This window comes from Lynx canadensis, chromosome X (assembly GCF_007474595.2).
Source record: "Lynx canadensis isolate LIC74 chromosome X, mLynCan4.pri.v2, whole genome shotgun sequence".
NCBI lineage: Eukaryota > Metazoa > Chordata > Mammalia > Carnivora > Felidae > Lynx > Lynx canadensis.
Window position 1 is genome coordinate 61309285 of NC_044321.2, and position 20866 is coordinate 61330150.

At 40.2% G+C, this 20866-nt stretch overlaps 1 protein-coding gene and 1 pseudogene across 1 annotated transcript in view; one reads left to right on the top strand and one right to left on the bottom strand.

Moving 5' to 3' along the window:
• ATRX (ATRX chromatin remodeler) overlaps positions 1-20866 on the bottom strand; it is a 331615-nt gene that overhangs the window by 282995 nt on the left and 27754 nt on the right.
• On the top strand, positions 5765-6196 carry LOC115507686 (annotated as a pseudogene).

Genomic DNA, 20866 nt, shown 5'->3' on the forward strand with positions numbered 1-20866 from the left:
GGTACAGTTTCTGTTTGGGAAATGATGAAAAAGTTCTGGAAATGGGGAGTGATGATGGTTGCACAAGAATGCCAATATATTTACCTAAACCCACTGAATCATACACTTAAAAATGGTAAAATTGTAAGTTTTTTCTAATTCAATGTTTATTTTTGAGAGAGAGAGACAGAGCGTGAGTGGGGGAGGGGCAGAGAGCGAGAGGAAGACACAGAATCCTAAGCAGGCTCCAGGCTCTGAGCTGTCAGCACAAAGCTCAAAGTGGGGCTCAAACTCACGAGCCATGAGATCATGACCTGAGCCAAAGTTGGATGCCTAACCAACTGAGCCAAGGTGCCCCTAAAATGGTAAATATTTTAAAAGATATTTAATATTATCAAATAAATATTATAAAAGAAAGTGGGTGTTGCACCTGGCCCCTAAAGATATGAACAAAGAATGTACTAACTTCAGCACTGTTTACACTAGAGAAAATTTGGAAATAACCCAATTAATTATTCACAAAAAACAGAATGGATAGATTATATGTTCACATAAAATACTATACAGCAGTTAAATGAATGAACTAGAGCAACATGAGTCAATATAAAGAAACTAAAAATAGTTCAAATGGAACTTTAGCTTTATCTACAAAATTCTAATAATCTAAAATTCTGAAACAAAGACCATTAAATTTTAATTACCACCTTCATTAATAATAAAACAAGTATCTTCACATATTAGTCCATAAAACAATCCCCAACAAATTCAAAAAGATTGAAGTCACACCATGCATATTTTCTAACCACAATGCTATGAAACTATAAGTCGACCCCAACAAAAAGTCTGGAAAGACCACATTCACATGGAAGTGAAATAACATGCTACTAAACAATGAATGGGTCAACCAGGAAATTTTAAAAAGTACATTGAGGGTCGCCTGGGTGACTCAGTCAGTTAAGCATCTGACTCTTGATTTCACTTCAGGTCAGGATCTCATGATCATGAGATCAAGCCTCATGTCAGGCTCTGTGCTGAACATGGACCCTGCTTAAGATTATCCCTCTCTCCCTCTGGCCCTCCTAAGCACATGCCTGCCTCTCTCTCTCTCTCTCTCTCTCTCTCTCTCTCAAAAATAAAGTATATGGAAATGAATGAAACTGAAAACACAATGGCTCAAAACCTGTAGGAGGAAGCAAAAGCAGTTCTAAAAGGAAAGCTTATAGCAATATAGACATACCTCAAGAAGCAAGAAGAATCTCAAATAATTTAAATTTACAACTAAAGGAGCTAGAAAAACAAAAGCTAAATCCAGCAGGAGGAAAATAATAAAAATTAGAGCAGAAATAAATGATACAGAAACTAAAAAAAAAAAAAAGAAAGAAAGAAAAGATTAATGAAACCAGGAGCTGGTTCTTTGAAAAGATAAATAAAATTGATAAATATCTAGCCACACTTATCAAGAAAAAGAGAGAAAGGACTCAAATGAATAAAATGACAAATGGGAGAGGAAAAATAACAATCAACACCACAGAAATACAAATAAGAGAGTATTATGAAAAAGTATATGCCAAAAAATTGGACAACCTACAAGAAAGGGATAAATTCCTAGAAACATAAATTACCAAAACTGAAACAGGAAGAAATAGAATATTTGAACAGACCGATAGCCAGCAAAAAAATTGAATCAATAATCAAAAAACTCCCAAGAAACACAAGTCCAGGACCAGATGGCTTTATAGATGGAATTCTATCAAACATTTAATAAAGAGTTAACACCTGGTTTTCTCAGACTATTTCAAACGGTAGAAAAGGAAGGAAAACACCCAAACTCATTCTATGAGGCCAGTATTACCCTAATACCAAAACAAGATAAAGACACCACTAAAAAAGATAGCCACAGGTAAACATCCCTGATGAACACGGATGCAAACATTCTCAACAAAACACCAGCAAACCGAATCCAACAGTACATTAAAAAATCACTCACCATGATCAAGTGAGATTATTCCTGGGATACAAGTGTGGTTCAATATTCAAAAATCAATCAACATGATACATCACATCAATAAGAGGAAAGACAAAAATCATATAATTTCAATCGATACAGAAAGAGCACCTGAGAAAGTTCAAAATTCACTTATGATAAAAACTCTCAACAAGTAAATTTAGAGGGAATATACCTCAACATAATAAGGGCCACATATGAAAACCCCACAGCTAATATCATCCTTTAATTTTTTTAATGTTTATTTTTGAGAGACAGAGCGTGAGCAGGGGAGGGGCAGAGAGAGAGGGAGACACAGAATCCGAAGCAGGCTCCAGGCTCCAAGCTGTCAGCACAGAGCCCAACACAGGGCTCAAACTCACAAACCCCGAGATCATGACTTGAGCCAAAGCTGGACACTTGGCCAACTGAGCCATCCAGGTTCCCCTAATAACATCTTTAATGGGGAAAAACTGAGAGCTTTTGTTCCTAAGGTCAGGAACAAGACAGGGATGTCCACTCTCACTATTCTTGTTTTTAATGTTTTTATTTTTTTTTTAATTTTTTTTAATGTTTTTTATTTATTTTCGAGACAGAGAGAGACAGAGCATGAACGGGGGAGGGGCAGAGAGAGAGGGAGACGCAGAACCGGAAGCAGGCTCCAGGCTCTGAGCCATCAGCCCAGAGCCTGATGCGGGGCTCGAACTCACGGACCGCGAGATCGTGACCTGAGCCGAAGTCGGCCGCTTAACCGACTGAGCCACCCAGGCGCCCCTAATGTTTTTATTTTTGAGAGAGAGAACATGAGTAGGGGAGGGGCAGAGAGGGGGAGACAGAGGATCCGAAGTGGGCTCCGCACTGACAGCAGCAGCCTGATGTGGAGCTCAAACTCACTAACTGTGAGATCATGACCTGAGCGAAAAACACTCAACAGACTGAGCCTCGAAGGCACCCCCATTCTCACTACTTTTATTCAACATAGTACTAGATGTCCTAACCACAGCAATCAGACAACAGAAATAAAAGGCATCCAAATAGGCAAGGAAGAAGTTAAACTTTTTGCAGATGACATCATACTACATATAGAAAACGTGAAGGACTCCACCAAAAAATTGCTAGCACTGATACACAAATTCAGTCAAGTCGCAGGATACAAAATCAATCTAACGAAATCTGCTGCACTTCTATACGATAATAAAGCATCAGAAAGAGAAATCAAGGAATCAATCTCATTTACAATCACACCAAAAATAAGATACCTAGGAATAAACCTAACCAATGAGGTGAAAGACCTGTATTCTGAAAACTGCAAAACATTGATGAAAGAAATTCAAGAGGATACAAAGAAATGGGAAGACATTCCATGCTCATGGATTGGAAGAACAAATATTGTTAAAATGTCTATATTACCCAAAGCAATCTACACATTTAGTACAATCCCTACCAAAATACCAACAGCTTTGATTTTTAAAACCAAATCTTTATTTTTTTAAGTAAGCTCTGCCCAATGTGGGGCTTGAACTAATGACCCTGAGATCAAGTCTCCCATGTTCTACTGACAGCCATCCAAGCAATCCAACAGCATTTTTCACAGAACTTGAACAAACAATCCTAAAATGTGTATGGAACCACAAAAGACCCTGAAGAGCAAAAGCAATCTTGAAAAATAAAACTAAAGCTGGAGGTATCACAATTCTGGACTTCAAGTTATATAACAAAGCTATAGTTCTCAAAACAGTACAGTATTGAAACAAAAACAGACACATAGGTAAACAGAACAGAATAAAAACCCAAAAATAAACCCGCAACTGTATGGTCAATTTTCAATAAGCAGGAAAAAATATCCAATGGGAAAACAACAGTCTCCTCAACAAATGATGTTGGGAAAACCTGACAGGGACATGCAAAAGGATGAAACTAGACCACTTTCTTACACCACACACAAAAATAATTTCAAAATGGATTAAAGAAGTAAATGGGAGGCAGGAAACCATAAAAATCCTAGAAGAAAGCATAGATAGTAAAGTCTCAGACATTAGCTGTAGCAATATTTTTCTAGATATGTCTCCTGAGGCAAGGGAAACAAAAGTAAAAATAAACTACTGAGCTTCATCAAAATAAAAAGCTTCTGCACATTGAAGGAGACCATCAACAAAACTAAAAGGATGCAGCACCTGGGTGGCTCACTTGGTTAAGCATCTTGACTCTGGATTTAAGCTCAGGTCATGATCTCATGGTTCCTGAGACCAAGCCCTGTGTTGGACTGTGCAGTGACAATGCAGAGCCTGCTTGGGATTCTCTCTCTCCCTTTCTTCTTTCTGCCTCTCCCCCACTTGTGCTCACTTGCTCATGTGCTCTCTCTCTCTCCCTCAAAATAAAAATTTTTTAAAAATCCTAAAAGGCAACCGAAGGAATGAGAGAAGACATTTGCAAACAACATATATGATAAAGGGCTAGTATCCAAAATACATAAAGCTCTTTTACAACACCTGAAACCAAATAATCCAATTAGAAAATGGGCAGAAGACATGAACAGACATTTCTCCAAAGAAAATATTCAGATGGCAAACAGTCATAAGAAATGATGCTAGGGACACCTGGGTGGCTCAGTTGGTTAAGCATCTGACTCGGTTTCAGCTCAGGTCATGATCTCATGGTCCTTGACTTCCAACCCCATGTTGGACTCTGCACTGGCAGCGTGGAGCATGCTTGGGATTCTCTCCCCTCTCTCTGTCCCTCCCCACACTTCTCCCTCCCCGCCCTCTCTCAAAACAAATAAGTAAATATTTTTTTTAACTTTTTAATGTATATTTATCTTTGAGACAGAGAGAGAGAGGGAGAGACAGTGTGCGAGCAGGGGTGGGGCACAGAGACAGAGACAGAATCTGAAGCAGATTCCAGGCTCTGAGCTGTCAACACAGAGCCCGATGTGGGGCTCGAACTCACAAGCAGTGAGATCATGACCTGAGCTGAAGTCAGACGCTTAACCAACTGAGCCACCTAGGCATCCCTAAATAAATATTTTTTTAAGAAGATGCTCAACAACACTCATCATCAGGGAAATGCAAATCAAAACTATTAAGTCAGAGAAAGACAAACACTGTATGATTTTAGTCATGTGTGGAATTTAAGAAATGAAACAAACAAGCAAAGGGAAAAAAAGAGAAAAATTTAAAAACATACTCTTAATTACAGAGAACAAACTGATGGTTACCTGTGGGGAGGTGGGTGGGAGGATGGGTTTAAATAGGTGATCAGGATTGAGGAGAGCATTTGTGATGAACACCAGATATGTGGAATTTTTTTTTTTTTGCTTTTTTAAAAGTTTATTTATTTTGAGAGAAAGAATGCGAGCAGGGAAGGGACAGCAAGAGAGGGGAGGGAGAGAGAGGGACACAGAGAGAGAGACAGAACCCCAAGCAGTCTCCTCACTGTTAGTGCAGAGCCTGACACAGGCCCAAACTCATGACCCACGAGATCATGACCTGAGCCAAAATCAAGAGTCAGATGCTTAACCAACTGAGCCACCCAGGAGCCACTCATGGAATTGTTGAATCAGTGTATTTTACACCTGAAGCTAAGATAACACTGTATGCTAACTAACTAGAATTAAAGTAAAAACTTAAATAAAAAATTTATCTTGTAAGCAGTGCCCTACAGGTCCCGGCATCTTAGGTGAACCTGGTTTGCACAGCCTGGTCCAGGGGAATGGAGGGTGGGATTAGAAGGTGTGAGGCAAAGCACACTTCCCAGGACCAAGTGCCCTACTTCCTGCACTAGACCCTGTTCCCCACGACCACCATGACTACAATTCAGCAACTGGTAGGAAGATGGTTTTAAAGATTATATGAAGGAAGAGTAAAGACATTCCTGAATATATTAAGGAAGGACAAATGGGAGTGGCACTGTGAAAAATGGGCACAAAGGCCAAGCCAGATTGTGCCATCACTTCTGACAGCAAGTCTGTCACCATAAAAACTGAGAACACTTTAGAACAGTTTTCTTGTAAAATGGGAAAGAGGTTTCAAGAAACGACAGCTGATGGCAGAAAAACTAAGAATGTATTCAACTGTCCATATAGTATATTGGTTCAACACCAGTAATGGAATGAGAAGGAAAGCACAATAAGTAGAAGATTAGGATATTATTGATGGAATGTATTATGAATGGTGTCACCGGGACCAGGATATACGAAAAAGTATAATGAAAATCCCACCATCACTTTAAAGAGGAATTAACTGTCAAAATGAAAAAGCTCAGTTCGATGAGCAAATCTCCATAATGCTGCATTTTTTCATTTCTTTACTTTGTTCAAATATCTCTATCACAAACATTTTACATGTAACTACCCAAGAATTGACTTTATTAGGATCATCCCTTTGGTTAGTACATAAATGTGTGCTAACAAAACCTAAGCAATGTAAAACACATTACTTTGCTCTGACTCCCTTACGGTACCTTTTGAAAAAATTGTCATCACCTAAAAGGTAAATAAAGTACGTGAAGAAACGGATATTAAACTACAACTTTATTAAATGCTAACAAAAAGTGTTTAATTTGGTTATCTTTTTTTGCCTACGAAATATTTAAGGAAAAAATGACTACTCATTGTAGAACAAGGTGCTATGAAATAGACACTCATATATGGCCAGTGATAATACAAAGATTTAGAAAAGAACTTGGGAAAAGCCTTTGATCTTATCTTAAATAATTCTGCCTATGTCTTAACTAAGGAAAATAATTCTAAATAAATAATTTTAATCACCAATGATAACAACCTATGAGTTATATACAGTGCCACAAAATCTATAATATGTATAATGTCTGAGTAAACAGGTATGCATAAGTTACACTTTTCCAAAAATTTTCATCTTTCTTCATTTTCATCTTTATCATTTTTTTTAAATAAGAAATTTATTGTCAAATTGGTCTCCATACAACACACAGTGCTCCTCCCAACAGGTGTCCTCCTCAATACCCATCACCCACCCTCCCCTCCCTCCTACCCCCCATCAACCCTCAGTTTGTTCTCAGTTTTTAAGAGTCTCTTATGTTTTGGCTTCCTTCCTCTCTAACCTTTTTTTTTTTTTTTCCTTCCACTCCCCCATGGTCTGCTGTTAAGTTTCTCAGGATCCATTAGCTAAGTTTTTAAATAGATGGGTGTGTACATGAGGTTTTGCATATATACCCACAAGTGGAAAAGAAAAAATGTGGAAAAATGTATACCCAATTATTTCATTAGTCATCATTTCTAGGGGTGGATTTATGAGCAACTTTCATACTTTTCGCCTTTTTTTTTTCAATATATGAAATTTATTCTCAAATTGGTTTCCATACAACACCCAGTGCTCATCCCAAAAGGTGCCCTCCTCAATACCCATCACCCACCCTCCCCTCCCTCCCATCCCCCATCAACCCTCAGTTTGCTCTGTTTTTAAGAGTCTCTTATGCTTTGGCTCTCTCCCACTCTAACCTCTTTTTTTTTTCCCTTCCCCACCCCCATGGGTTTGTGTTAAGTTTCTCAGGATCCACATAAGAGTGAAACCATATGGTATCTGTCTTTCTCTGTATGGCTTATTTCACTTAGCATCACACTCTCCAGTTCCATCCACGTTGCTACAAAAGGCCATATTTCATTCTTTCTCATTGCCACGTAGTACTCCATTGTGTATATAAACCACAATTTCCTTATCCATTCATCAGTTGATGGACATTTAGGCTCTTTCCATAATCTGGATATTGTTGAGAGTGCTGCTACAAACATTGGGGTACAAGTGCCCCTATGCATCAGTACTCCTGTATCCCGTGGGTAAATTCCTAGCAGTGCTATTGCTGGGTCATAGGGTAGGTCTATTTTTAATTTTCTGAGGAACCTCCACACTGCTTTCCAGAGTGGATGCACCAACTTGCATTCCCACCAACAGTGCAAGAGGGTTCCCGTTTTCTCCACATAGACTCCAGCATCTATAGTCTCCTGATTTGTTCATTTTGGCCACTCTGACTGGCGTGAGGTGATATCTGAGTGTGGTTTTGATTTGTATTTCTCTGATGAGGAGCGACGTTGAGCATCTTTTCATGTGCCTGTTGGCCATCTGGATGTCTTCTTTAGAGAAGTGTCTATTCATGTTTTCTGCCCATTTCTTCACTGGGTTATTTGTTTTTCGGGTGTGGAGATTGGTGAGATCTTTATAGATTTTGGATACTAGACCTTTGTCCGATATGTCATTTGCAAATATCTTCTCCAATTCCATTGGTTGCCTTTTAGTTTTGTTGGTGGTTTCCTTTGCTGTGCAGAAGCTTTTTATCTTCATAAGGTCCCAGTAATTCATTTTTGCTTTTAACTCCCTTGCCTTTGGGGATGTGTCGAGTAAGAGATTGCTACGACTGAGGTCAGAGATGTCTTTTCCTGTTTTCTCCTCTAGGGTTTGGATGGTTTCCTGTCTCACATTCAGGTCCTTTATCCATTTTGAGTTTATTTTTGTGAATGGTGTCAGAAAGTGGTCTAGTTTCAACCTTCTGCATGTTGCTGTCCCGATCTCCCAGCACCATTTGTTAAAGAGACTGTCTTTTTTCCATTGGATGTTCTTTCCTGCTTTGTCAAAGATTTGTTGGCCATACGTTTGTGGGTCTAGTTCTGGGGTTTCTATTCTATTCCATTGGTCTATGTGTCTGTTTTTGTGCCAATACCATGCTCTCTTGATGATTACAGCCTTGTAGTAGAGGCTAAAGTCTGGGATTGTGATGCCTCCTGCTTTGGTCCTCTTCTTCAAAATTACTTTGGCTATTCGGGGCCTTTTGTGGTTTCATATGAATTTTAGGATTGCTTGTTCTAGTTTCAAAAAGAATGCTGGTGCAATTTTGATTGGGATTGCACTGAACGTGTAGATAGCTTTGCGTAGTATTGACATTTTGACAATATTTATTCTTCCAATCCATGAGCAGGGAATGTCTTTCCATTTCTTTATATCTTCTTCAACTACTTTCATAAGCTTTCTATAGTTTTCAGCATACAGATCTTTTGTATCTTTGGTTAGATTTATTCTTAGGTATTTTATGCTTCGTGGTGCAATTGTGAATGGGATCAGTTTCTTTATTTGTCTTTCTGTTGCTTCATTGTTAGTGTATAAGAATGCAACTAATTTCTGTACATTGATTTTGTACCCTGTGACTTTGCTGAATTCATGTATCAATTCTAGCAGACTTTTGGTGGAGTCTATAGGATTTTCCATGTATAGTATCATGTCATCTGCAAAAAGTGAAAGCTTGACTTCATCTTTGCCAATTTGGATGCCTTTGATTTCCTTTTGTTGTCTGATTGCTGATGCGAGCACTTCCAACACTATGTTAAACAACAGCGGTGAGAGTGGATATCCCTGTCGTGTTCCTGATCTCAGGGAAAAAGCTCTCAGTTTTTCCCCATTGAGGATGATGTTAGCTGTGGGCTTTTCAGAAATGGCTTTGATGATGTTTAAGTATGTTCCTTCTATCCCGACTTTCTCAAGGGTTTTTATTAAGAAAGGGTGCTGGGGGGCGCCTGGGTGGCGCAGTTGGTTGAGCGTCTGACTTCAGCCAGGTCACGATCTCGCGGTCCGGGAGTTCGAGCCCCGCGTCAGGCTCTGGGCTGATGGCTCAGAGCCTGGAGCCTGTTTCCGATTCTGTGTCTCCCTCTCTCTCTGCCCCTCCCCCGTTCATGCTCTGTCTCTCTCTGTCCCAAAAATAAATAAACGTTGAAAAAAAAATTTAAAAAAAAAAAAAAAAAAAGAAAGGGTGCTGGATTTTGTCAAAGGCTTTTTCTGCATCGACTGACAGGATCATATGGTTCTTATCTTTTATTATTGTCATGTATCACGTTGATTTCAGAATGTTGAACCAGCCCTGCATCCCAGGAATGAATCCCGCTTGATCATGGCCAATAATTCTTTTTATATGCTGTTGAATTCGATTTGCTAGTATCTTATTGAGGATTTTTGCATCCATATTCATCAGGGATATTGGCCTGTAGTTCTCTTTTTTTACTGGGTCTCTGTCTGGTTTGGGAATAATACTGGCTTCATAGAATGAGTCTGGAAGTTTTCCTTCCCTTTCTATTTCTTGCAATAGCTTGAGAAGAATAGGTATTATCTCTGCTTTAAACGTCTGGTAGAACTCCCCTGGGAAGCCATCTGGTCCTGGATTCTTATTTGTTGGGAGATTTTTGATAACCGATTCAATTTCCTCGCTGGTTATGGGTCTGTTCAAGCTTTCTATTTCCTCCTGATTGAGTTTTGGAAGAGTGTGGGTGTTTACGAATTTGTCCATTTCTTCCAGGTTGTCCAGTTTGTTGGCATATAATTTTTCATAGTATTCCCTGATAATGGTTTGTATCTCTGAGGAATTGGTTGTAATAATTCCATTTTCATTCATAATTTTATCTATTTGGGTCATCTCCCTTTTCTTTTTGAGCAGCCTGGCTAGAGGTTTGTCAATTTTGTTTATTTTTTCAAAAAACCAACTCTTGGTTTCGTTGATCTGCTCTACAGTTTTTTTAGATTCTATATTGTTTATTTCTGCTCTGATCTTTATTATTTCTCTTCTTCTGCTGGGTTTAGGCTGCCTTTGCTGTTCTGCTTCTAGTTCCGTTAGGTGTGCTGTTAGATTTTGTATTTGGGATATTTCTTGTTTCTTGAGATAGGCCTGGATTGCAATGTATTTTCCTCTCAGGACTGCCTTCGCTGCGTCCCAAAGAGTTTGGATTGTTGTCTTTTCATTTTCGTTTGTTTCCATATATTTTTTAATTTCTTCTCTAATTGCCTGGTTGACCCACTCATTCGTTAGTAGGGTGTTCTTTAACCTCCATGCTTTTGGAGGTTTTCCAGACTTTTTCCTGTGGTTGATTTCAAGCTTCATCGCATTGTGGTCTGAAAGTATGCATGGTATAATTTCAATTCTTGTATACTTATGAAGGGCTGTTTTGTGACCCAGTATATGATCTATCTTGGATAATGTTCCATGTGCACTCGAGAAGAAAGTATATTTTGTTGCTTTGGGATGCAGAGTACTAAATATATCTGTCAAGGCCATCTGATCCAATGTATCATTCAGGGCCCTTGTTTCTTTATTGACCGTGTGTCTAGATGATCTATCCATTTATGTAAGTGGAGTGTTAAAGTCCCCTGCAATTACCACATTCTTATCAGTAAGGTTGCTTATGTTTATGAGTAATTGTTTTATATATTTGGAGGCTCCCGTATTCGGCGCATAGACATTTATAATTGTTAGCTCCTCCTGATGGATAGACCCTGTAATTATTATATAATGCCCTTCTTCATCTCTTGTTACAGCCTTTAAAGTCTAGTTTGTCTGATATAAGTATGGCTACTCCAGCTTTCTTTTGGCTTCCAGTAGCATGACAAATAGTTCTCCATCCCCTCACTCTCAATCTAAAGGTGTCCTCAGGTCTAAAATGAGTCTCTCGTAGACAACAAATAGATGGGTCTTGTTTTTTAATCCATTCTGATACCCTATGTCTTTTGGTTGGCGCATTTAATCCATTTACATTCCGTGTTATTATAGAAAGATACGGGTTTAGAGTCATTGTGATGTCTGTATGTTTTATGCTTGTAGCGCTGTCTCTGGTACTTTCTCTCACAGGATCCCCCTTAGGATCTCTTGTAGGGCTGGTTTAGTGGTGACAAATTCCTTCAGTTTTGTTTGTTTGGGAAGACCTTTATCTCTCCTTCTATTCTAAATGACAGACTTACTGAATAAAGGATTCCCGGCTGCGTTTTTTTTTTTCTGTTCAACACATTGAAAATCTCGTGCCAAGCCTTTCTGGCCTGCCAAGTTTCAAAAGAGAGATCAGTCACGAGTCTTATAGGTCTCCCTTTATATGTGAGGGCACGTTTATCCCTTGCTGCTTTCAGAATTTTCTCTTTATCCTTGTATTTTGTCAGTTTCACTATGATATGTCGTGCAGAAGATCGATTCAAGTTACGTCTGAAGGGAGTTCTCTGTGCCTCTTGGATTTCAATGCCTTTTTCCTTCCCCAGTTCAGGGAAGTTCTCAGCTATGATTTCTTCAAGTACCCCTTCAGCACCTTTCCCTCTCTCTTCCTCCTCTGGGATACCAATTATGCGTATATTATTTCTTTTTAGTGTATCACTTAGTTCTCTAATTTTCCCCTCATACTCCTGGATTTTATCTCTCCTTTTCTCAGCTTCCTCTTTTTCTATAATTTTATCTTCTAGCTCACCTATTCTCTCCTCTGCCTCTTCAATCTGAGCCGTGGTTGTTTCATTTTATTTTGCATCTCGTTTAAAGCATTTTTCAGCTCCTCCTGACTATTCCTTAGTCCCTTGATCTCTGTAGCAATAGATTCTCTGCTGTCTTCTATACTGTTTTCAAGCCCTGCGATTAATTTTATGACTATTATTCTAAATTTACTTTCTGTTATATTATTTAAATCCTTTTCGATCAGTTCATTAGCTGTTGTTATTTCCTGGATATTCTTTTGAGGGGAATTCTTCCGTTTGGTCATTTTGGATAGTCCCTGGAGTGGGCGGACCTGCAGGGCACTTCCCCTGTGGTGTATAACTGGAGTTGGTGGGCGGGGCCACAGTCAGACCTGATGTCTGCCCCCAGCCCACCGCTGGGGCCACAGTCAGACTGGTGTGTGCCTTCTCTTCCCCTCTCCTAGGGGCGGGATTCACTGTGGGGTGGCGTGGCCCATCTGGGCTACTTGCACACTGCCAGGCTTGTGGTGCTGGGGATCTGGCGTATTATAGCTGGGGTGCACGGGGGCAGGAGGGGCAGGTTTAGCTCGCTTCTCCTTAGGTGATCCACTTCAGGAAGGGGCCCTGTGGCAGCGGGAGGGAGTCAGACCCACTGCCGGAGGGGTGGCTCCACAGAAGCACAGCGTTGGGTGTTTGCGAGGAACAAGCAAGCTCCCTGGCAGGAACCGGTTCCCTGTGGGATTTTGGCTGGGGGGTGGGCAAGGGAGATGGCGCTGGCGAGCACCTTTGTTCCCCGCCAAACTGAGCTCTGTCGTCTCGGGGCTCAGCAACTCTCCCTCCCTTTGTCCTCCATCCTTCCCACTTTCTGAGCAGAGCTGTTAACTTATGACCTCCCAGATGCTAAGTCACGCTTGCTGTCGGAACACACTCCGTCTGGCCCCTCCACTTTTGCAAGCCAGACTCGGGGGCTCTGCTTGGCCGGCGGGCCGCCCCTCCACCCCTGCTCCCTCCCGCCAGTCCGTGCAGCACACACCACCTCTCCGCCCTTCTTACCCTCTTCCGTGGGCCTCTCATCTGCGCTTGGCTCCGGAGACTCCGTTCTGCTAGTCTTCTGGTGGTTTTCTGGGTTATTTAGGCAGGTGTAGGTAGAATCTAAGTGATCAGCAGGACGCGCGGTGAGTCCAGCATCCTCCTACGCCGCCATCTTCTGCCCCATCTTTATCATTTTATATATACTTATTGACATTAGTTTACTTTTTTAATAAATCATTTTATGGACACATGAAATTACCTGAGTTCTCCCGTTCTACTGCTCATGTTTAAACCACTGCACTTACCACACTATCCTTACTTGGATGCAGGAACAACTAAAGATAACTTGCTAACAATAAGAGAAATAAATAATTTTAAAATCAATTCCTAAAACTTCCAACTAAAATTAGAACCTGATCCTCACAAAAACCTAGACCTGAAAGGGGTTACACAAACATTTAAAACAAAGAAGAGCACCAAAATTAAAGCCACAGACAATTATGCCATTTCACACAGGTCCATTTATTTAAGAAAATAAAAAATAAAAAAAAAACACTAGCCACTCAGCTACAACATGTAAGGGGCTTACAAGTCCTCACTCTTATGCTGACAAGAAAAAAGATGAACAAACTGAAAATCAGTATCTTAGATCCTTTAGGGACATGAAGTCACAGGGCAAATCACTACCAAGAAATCCAGGGGCGCCTGGGTGGCTCAGTCGGTTAAGCCTCCGACTTTGGTCAAGGTCATGATCTCACGGTTTGTGAGTTCGAGCCCCACGTAGGGCTCTGTGCTGACAGCGCAGAGCCTGGAGCCTGCTTTGGATTCTGTGTCTCTCCATCTCTCAGCCCCTCACCTGCTCATGCTCTGTGTCTGTCTCTCAATAATAAATAATCTTTAAAAAAAAATTGAAAAAAAAAAGAAAACCAGAGAGACAGGCAGATACAGCTTATCTGGTATGGGAACACTTCAACAGTAAGTTATGAATCATTAGAGGCTAAGAATGTATTAACTTGGGAGTTAAAAAAAAATCCTGGAGTCCCAGTTTTAGGTGGTGGGCCCACACTTTGCTGGGTTTACCTCTTGGAGCCCCCATAAGGTTTTCAGGTTTAAACAGTTAAGATCTGTAGAAAATCCTCTTGTGCCTTTAGCAGAAGGGGAAAGTAACCATACTGAAATAGCCCAGAGCATTCTCTTAACAAAGTCATGCTATCAAGGTATATTACTTTAATAGGACAAAATCTACCTGAAGGAAGAGCAATTCAATTAGACAACCTCAGCCTCTTCTGGTCTTCCTGTTTCACCCAACAGTGGCGGACAGCTAAGAAATACATCTCAAGGCCTCAGCCCAAAGACTCAAGACCACTAAAAATAACTGAGATTTAATTTTAAGATTAAAGAATACTATCCCTCCCTAACTCCTTTATCACATTGACATAGATCCAGTATAATAACTGAATTTCAAGTGAGCACAATACAAACTTTGTTTTAGAAGGAATTCTTGGGGCGCCTGGGTGGCTCCATTGTCTGACTTCAGCTCAGGTCATGATCACGTGATTTGTGAGTTTGAGTCCCACATGAGGCTCTGTGCTGACAGCTCGAAACTTGGAGTCTGCTTCAAATTCTGTCTCTCCCACTCTCTCTGCCTCTCCCCTTCTCGCATTATCTCGCTCTCTCTCCCAAAAAATAAACGTTAAACAAAAAAAAAAAAGAAGGAGTTCTTGAGGTGCCAGAGTGGCTCAGTCAATTAAGCGTCTGACTCCTGATTTTGGCTCAGGTCATGATCTCACAATTCCTGAGATCAAACCCCATCGATCCCCATGAGCCCAGAGTCAAGCTCTTGTCCTTGACAGCATGGAGTCCTCTTGGGATTCTTTTCTCCCTCTATCAAAATACATATTTAAAAAAAGAAGGAATTCTTAGAGAAACAGAAAGAAAATAGGGAGAAAAGAATTATAGCAAAGAAACTATAAGGGAATGAATCCTCTGGTACCTACAGCTACAGCAAACAACACATAGCCCAGTTCCTAGCTAGATTAACATAAAAGTTCACAAAGTTCACACTAAAAGTGAACAACTTCGGCACACCCGGGTGACTCAGTCAGTTAAGCATTCAAAACTTGGCTCATGTCATGATCTCGTGGTTCATGGGTTCGAGTCCCACAGCAGGCTCTCTGCTGCCAGCGCAGGGTCTGCTTCAGATCCTCTGTTTCCTACTCTCTCTGCCCCTTCCCCACTTGCGCTCACGCTCTCTCTCTCAAACATAAACAAACATTTAAATAAGTAAATAAATAAATAAAGCCAATATCCTCAATTCCCACTACCAGAAACATCTGACTTCCAAAGAAATTACAAGTCATGCCAAAAGGCCAAAGGAGAGGTACTGGGTGGCTCAGTCAGTTAAGCATCTGACTTCAGCTCAGGTCATGATCTCTAGGTTCCTGAGTTCAGGACCCATATCGGACTCTGTGCTGACAGCTCAGAGCCTGGAACCTGCTTCAGGTTCTGTGTCTCCATCTCTCTCTGCCCCTTCCCTGCTCATGCTCTCTCTCTCACTCAAAAAACAATAAACACTAAAAGACTTTTTTTAAAAAAGGTCAAAAAGATAACAAAAGCAAGAAAAACCAAAATCTAAAGAAACAGAGAGCAGCAGAACCAGACTTATTTAAGACACAGACTTTTGGAATTATCAGGAGAATCTAAAATAACTAGGGGTTAATATGATAAGGACTCTAATGGAAGAAATAGACAACATGCAAGATCAGATGGGTAGTGTAAGCAGAGAGAGGAAAACTCTAATAAATAAACAAGAGGAAATGCTACAAATCTGAAACACTGTAAAAGAAATAAAGAATGCCTTCGATAGGCTCATTATTAGATTGGACACAGTCAAGGAAAGAATCAAAGAGCTCGATGAGGAAAGAAACAGTGACATGATAACATGTCAAAAGAATCTTTCCAAGCAAACAACAAAAAACCTTTCCAAAATGAAATAAAACAAAAAAAAATGGAACAGTAAAACTAATAACTAGGGGTGCCTGGGTGGCTCAGTTGGTTGAGCATCCCACTCTTAATCTCAGTTCAGGTCATGATCTTGCAGTTCGTGAGATTGAGCCCTACATCAAGCTCTGTGTTGACAACGTGGAGTCTACTTGGGATTCTCTCTCTTCCTCTCTCACTTCCCCTTTCCTACTCCCACATGCATATGCCCACTCTCTCGCTCTCAAAACAAATCAAAAAGCTTTAAAAAATCACTTAAAACAAAAACTAATAACTGTAGGACAATTACAGAAATTGTAACATATATGTAACAGGAATACAAAGGACAAAAGAAAAAGGAGAAGAAATGGTTGCAATAATAATGGTGGGAAAATCTTCCAAAATTAGTAACAGATACCACAAATGCAGGAAGCACAAAGAACACCAAAGCAGGATGAATACCAAGTATCTACACCTAGCGGTATCACATGCAAACAGAAAACCAAAGAGAGAAAAATATTAAAATTAGCCAGAAGAAAAAGACATCTTATCTACAGAAGAACAAAGATAAGCACTATATCTGATATGTTGTCAGAAACCACACAAGCAGAGAGAGAGTGGAATATTTTTAAAGTTGAAAGAAAAATAAAACACCAATCTAGAATAATGTATCCAGCAAAACAATCCCTCAAAAGTGAAAACAAACTACTCTTTCTCAACAAACAAAAGCTGCAGTAATCTATCAACAGTAGACTTGCCTTGCAAGAAACGTTAAAAGTTCTTCAGAGAGAAAAAAAGATTATACAGGTCAGAAACACAGATCTACATGAAGGAAGAACATTAGAGAAGGAATAAATGAAGGTAAAATAACATCTTTTATTTTTCTTATTCCTAACTGACCTAATAGGTAACTATTCAAACTAATAGATGCAAAAATGTACTGGGTGATTATAGCTTATGGGTAAGGAAAGTAATCAAGAGAGAAGGGCCAACATGGCAGAGAAGTAAGGGCATCCAAAGTTCCCTCATCTCTCAAAGCAGTACTGAAGCCAAAGGACTTTAAACTCCAAGAGTCCAAAAGACAAAGAGACAAGAGTCACTTCCAGGGACCCACTGGGACAATCCGACGGGCCATAGGTGCATGACTGCAGACTGGGAGAGATAAAACGAATGGAGGGGAGGGATCCCCTTCTGCAGAGAGACAAAGAGAAGAGAAAGAGAGGCTAGAGAAGCATAGGGCTGTATCTGGACAAGAAAAAAAAAAAAAAAAAAACATGGACCAGAGCACAGAAAGTTCGAATCTCTGAGGGGCTTCCTCCAGACTGGGGCCAGCTGCCCTGACTGCACACCTGGGGAGGAGGGGAGCCAGCCTCGGACTCATTGGCTAGGTCAGGGGCATGGTCCGCAGTAGGAGAAAGCAATCCCCTCCCTGGAGTGCTGTGAGACGAGGGTTTATATCCACTGGAAAGACAAAGACTGCCTGCACCCGCCAGCCAAAAATCGTATATGGGGCGGCACAGAGCGGCACTCCCCCAGTATGGGGTGCAGGAGTCTGAATCCCAGCCAAGCACCAGGGAGGCATGGGAGTTGGTGGGGCAGGACAAACCGCGCTGTTTATGCCTGCGGCACAGTGAGGACTGCTTGAACAGAGTGGTTTGGGACACCTGGTCCATGGAGGAGAGACTGGAGAGTCGTCATTTTTCTCCCATCACCAACAAGGTGGGGCTTCAGGGAATGGACAGCAGGCCCACAGTGGAGGCCGGAAGGCATACACCAAACCACGCCCTTCTGTGGCTGATAACTGCATATCTACTCGAGCAGGATTGAGGTGACAACCACACAGCCCCTTCTCCAGATCAGTGCTGTTGCATTGCCTGATTTAATTCTCGGGCAATTCTTATTATATAAACATATTCTTCCTTCCTTTCCTCCTTATCTCTTCCCTCCTCTAGTCTGGTTATTCTGGTTGTTGGTTTCTTTAAGCAGACATATTTTATCCTTTCTCTTGACACATGCTTTACACTTCCTTCTTTATTTTCCTTTCTCTCTCTGGATTAAACCATACAGTTTATGTCTGATCAATTTTATTTTCTCTTTTTCCCCACCTCCTTCCTTATTTTCCTTACTCTCTATCTGGATTAAGCCATATAGTTTCTTTGCTCAATTTTATTTTCTTTTCTTTTTCCCCACCTCCTTTATTTTCCTTTCTCTCTCTCTCTGGATTAAGCCGTGTAGTTTCTCTGCCTGGCCAATTTTTGTTTTTCCTTTTTCCACTGCCCCTGTCATTTCTATCCTTGTATGGGATAAGGCCTCTTCCATCAACACTGCCTCCACCCTGTTGTTGACTTAGAGCTGAAGTTTCTGATTTTTTGTTTTTGGTTGGTTGTTTGTATGTTTTTGTTTTCTGTTTTTTTTGTTTTCCTTTCCAGGGCTACTTCAATGAAATCAAAGCACACCTGGTGGAGGGTCCACAACATCACTACAAGTAGGGAGATAAAGTAACCAAAGTCACAACAAAAGAGAGCAAGTAACACTCTCCAAAAAAACACCTCCTGAAGGGCCAGCCCCGGGACAGTGTATGACCCCTCTTTAATATAGTAATGCTCACAGGTGCAGGCACATAACAAGCTTCTAAAACACGTAAGGGACAGCAAACTAGCCAAAATGACAAAACAGAAGAATTCTCCTCAAAAGAAATTCCAAGAAGAAATGACAGCTAAAGAATTGATCAAAACACATATAAACAATATAATTGAACAAGAATTTAGAATAATAGTAATAAGACTAATTGCTGGGCTTGAAAAAAGCATAGAAGACAGCAGAGAATCTACTGCTGCAGAGATCAAGGAAATAAAAAATAGTCATAATGAATTAAAAAATGCTGTAAATGAGGTGCAAAATAAAGTAGAGGTGGTGACAGTGATGACTAAAGAGGCAGAGGGAGGAACAGGTGAAATAGAAGATGAATTTATGGAAAAAGATGAAGCTTACAAAAAGATAAAAAATTCTGGATCACGAGGGGAGAATTAGACAACTAAGTGATTCGATGAAAGGGAACAATATACGTATCATAGGAGTTCCAGATGAAGAGAGAGAGAAAGGGGCCAAGGTGTACTTGAACAAATCTAGCTGAGAACTTCCCCAACCTGGGGAAGGAAACAGACACTGAAATCCAGGATGCACAGAGAACTCCCTTCAGATGTAACTTGAATCAATCCTCTGCATTACATATCATAGTGAAACTAGCAAAATACAAAGACAGAGAATTCTGAAAGCAGTTAGGGATAAACAGGCTTTAATCTCCAAGGGTAGACAAATAAGAGTAGTAGCAGACCTAACTACTGAAATTTGGCAGGCCAAAAAGGAGTAGCAGGAAATTTTCTTTGTGCTGAATAGGAAAAATATGCAGCCAAGAATCCTTTATCCAGCAAGCCTGTGGTTCAGAAAAGTAACACATAAAGGTCTTCCCAAACAAAACTTGAAGGAATTCATCACCACTAAACCAGCCCTACAAGAGCTCCTAAGAGGGACTCTGCTGCAAAGACCACAAAGGACCAGAGACATCACTACAAGCATGAAACCTAGAGAACACAATGAATCTAAACTCTTATCTTTCAATAACATTGAATGTAAATGGACTAAATGCTCCAATCAAAATACATAGGGTATCAGAATGGATAAAAAAATAAGACTCATTTATTTGCTGTCTACAAGAGACCCATTTTAGAACTGAGGACACCTTCAGATTGAAAGTGAGGGGATGGAGAACCATCTATCATGCTACTGGAAGTCAAAAGAAAGCTGGAGTAGCCATTCTTATATAAGACAAACTAGATTTTAAACTAAAGGCTATAACAACAGTTGAAGAAGGGCATTATATAATAATTACAGGGTTTATCCATCAAGAAGAGCTAACAATTATAAATGTTTATGCACCAAATTCGGTAGCACCCAAACATATAAAACAATCACAAAAATAAGCAATCTTATTGGAAAGAATGTGGTAAATGCAGGGAACATTAAAACTCCACTTACAACAATGGACAGATCATCTAGACAGAAAATCAGTAAAGAACCAATGGCCCTGAATGATACACTGGATGAGATGGACTTGACAGATATATTTAGAACTTTTCATCCTAAAGAAGCAGAATACACATTCTTCTCGAGTGCACATGGAAGACTCTCCATGATAGATCACATACTGGGTCACAAAAAATCCCTCAATAAATATAAAATAACTGAGACCATACCATGCACACTGTCAGAACACAATGCTAAGAAACTTGAAATCAACCACAGGAAAAGTCTGCAAAACCTCCAAAAGCATGAAGGTTAAAGAACATCCTACTAAAGAACAAATGGGTCAACCAGGTAACTAAAGAAGAAATTTTTAAAAAATATGGGAACAAATGAAAATGAAAAGACAACAATCCAAACGCTTTGGGATGCAGCGAAGGCAGTCCTGAGAGGAAAATACATTGCAATCCAGGCCTATCTCAAGAAACAAGAAAAATCCCAAATACAAAATCTAACAGCACACCTAAAGAAAATAGAAGCAGAACAGCAAAGATACCCCAAACCCAGCAGAAGAAGAGAAATAATAAAGATAAGAGCAGAAATAAACAAAATAGAATCTAAAAAAAAACTGTAGAGCAGATCAATGAAACCAAGAATTGGT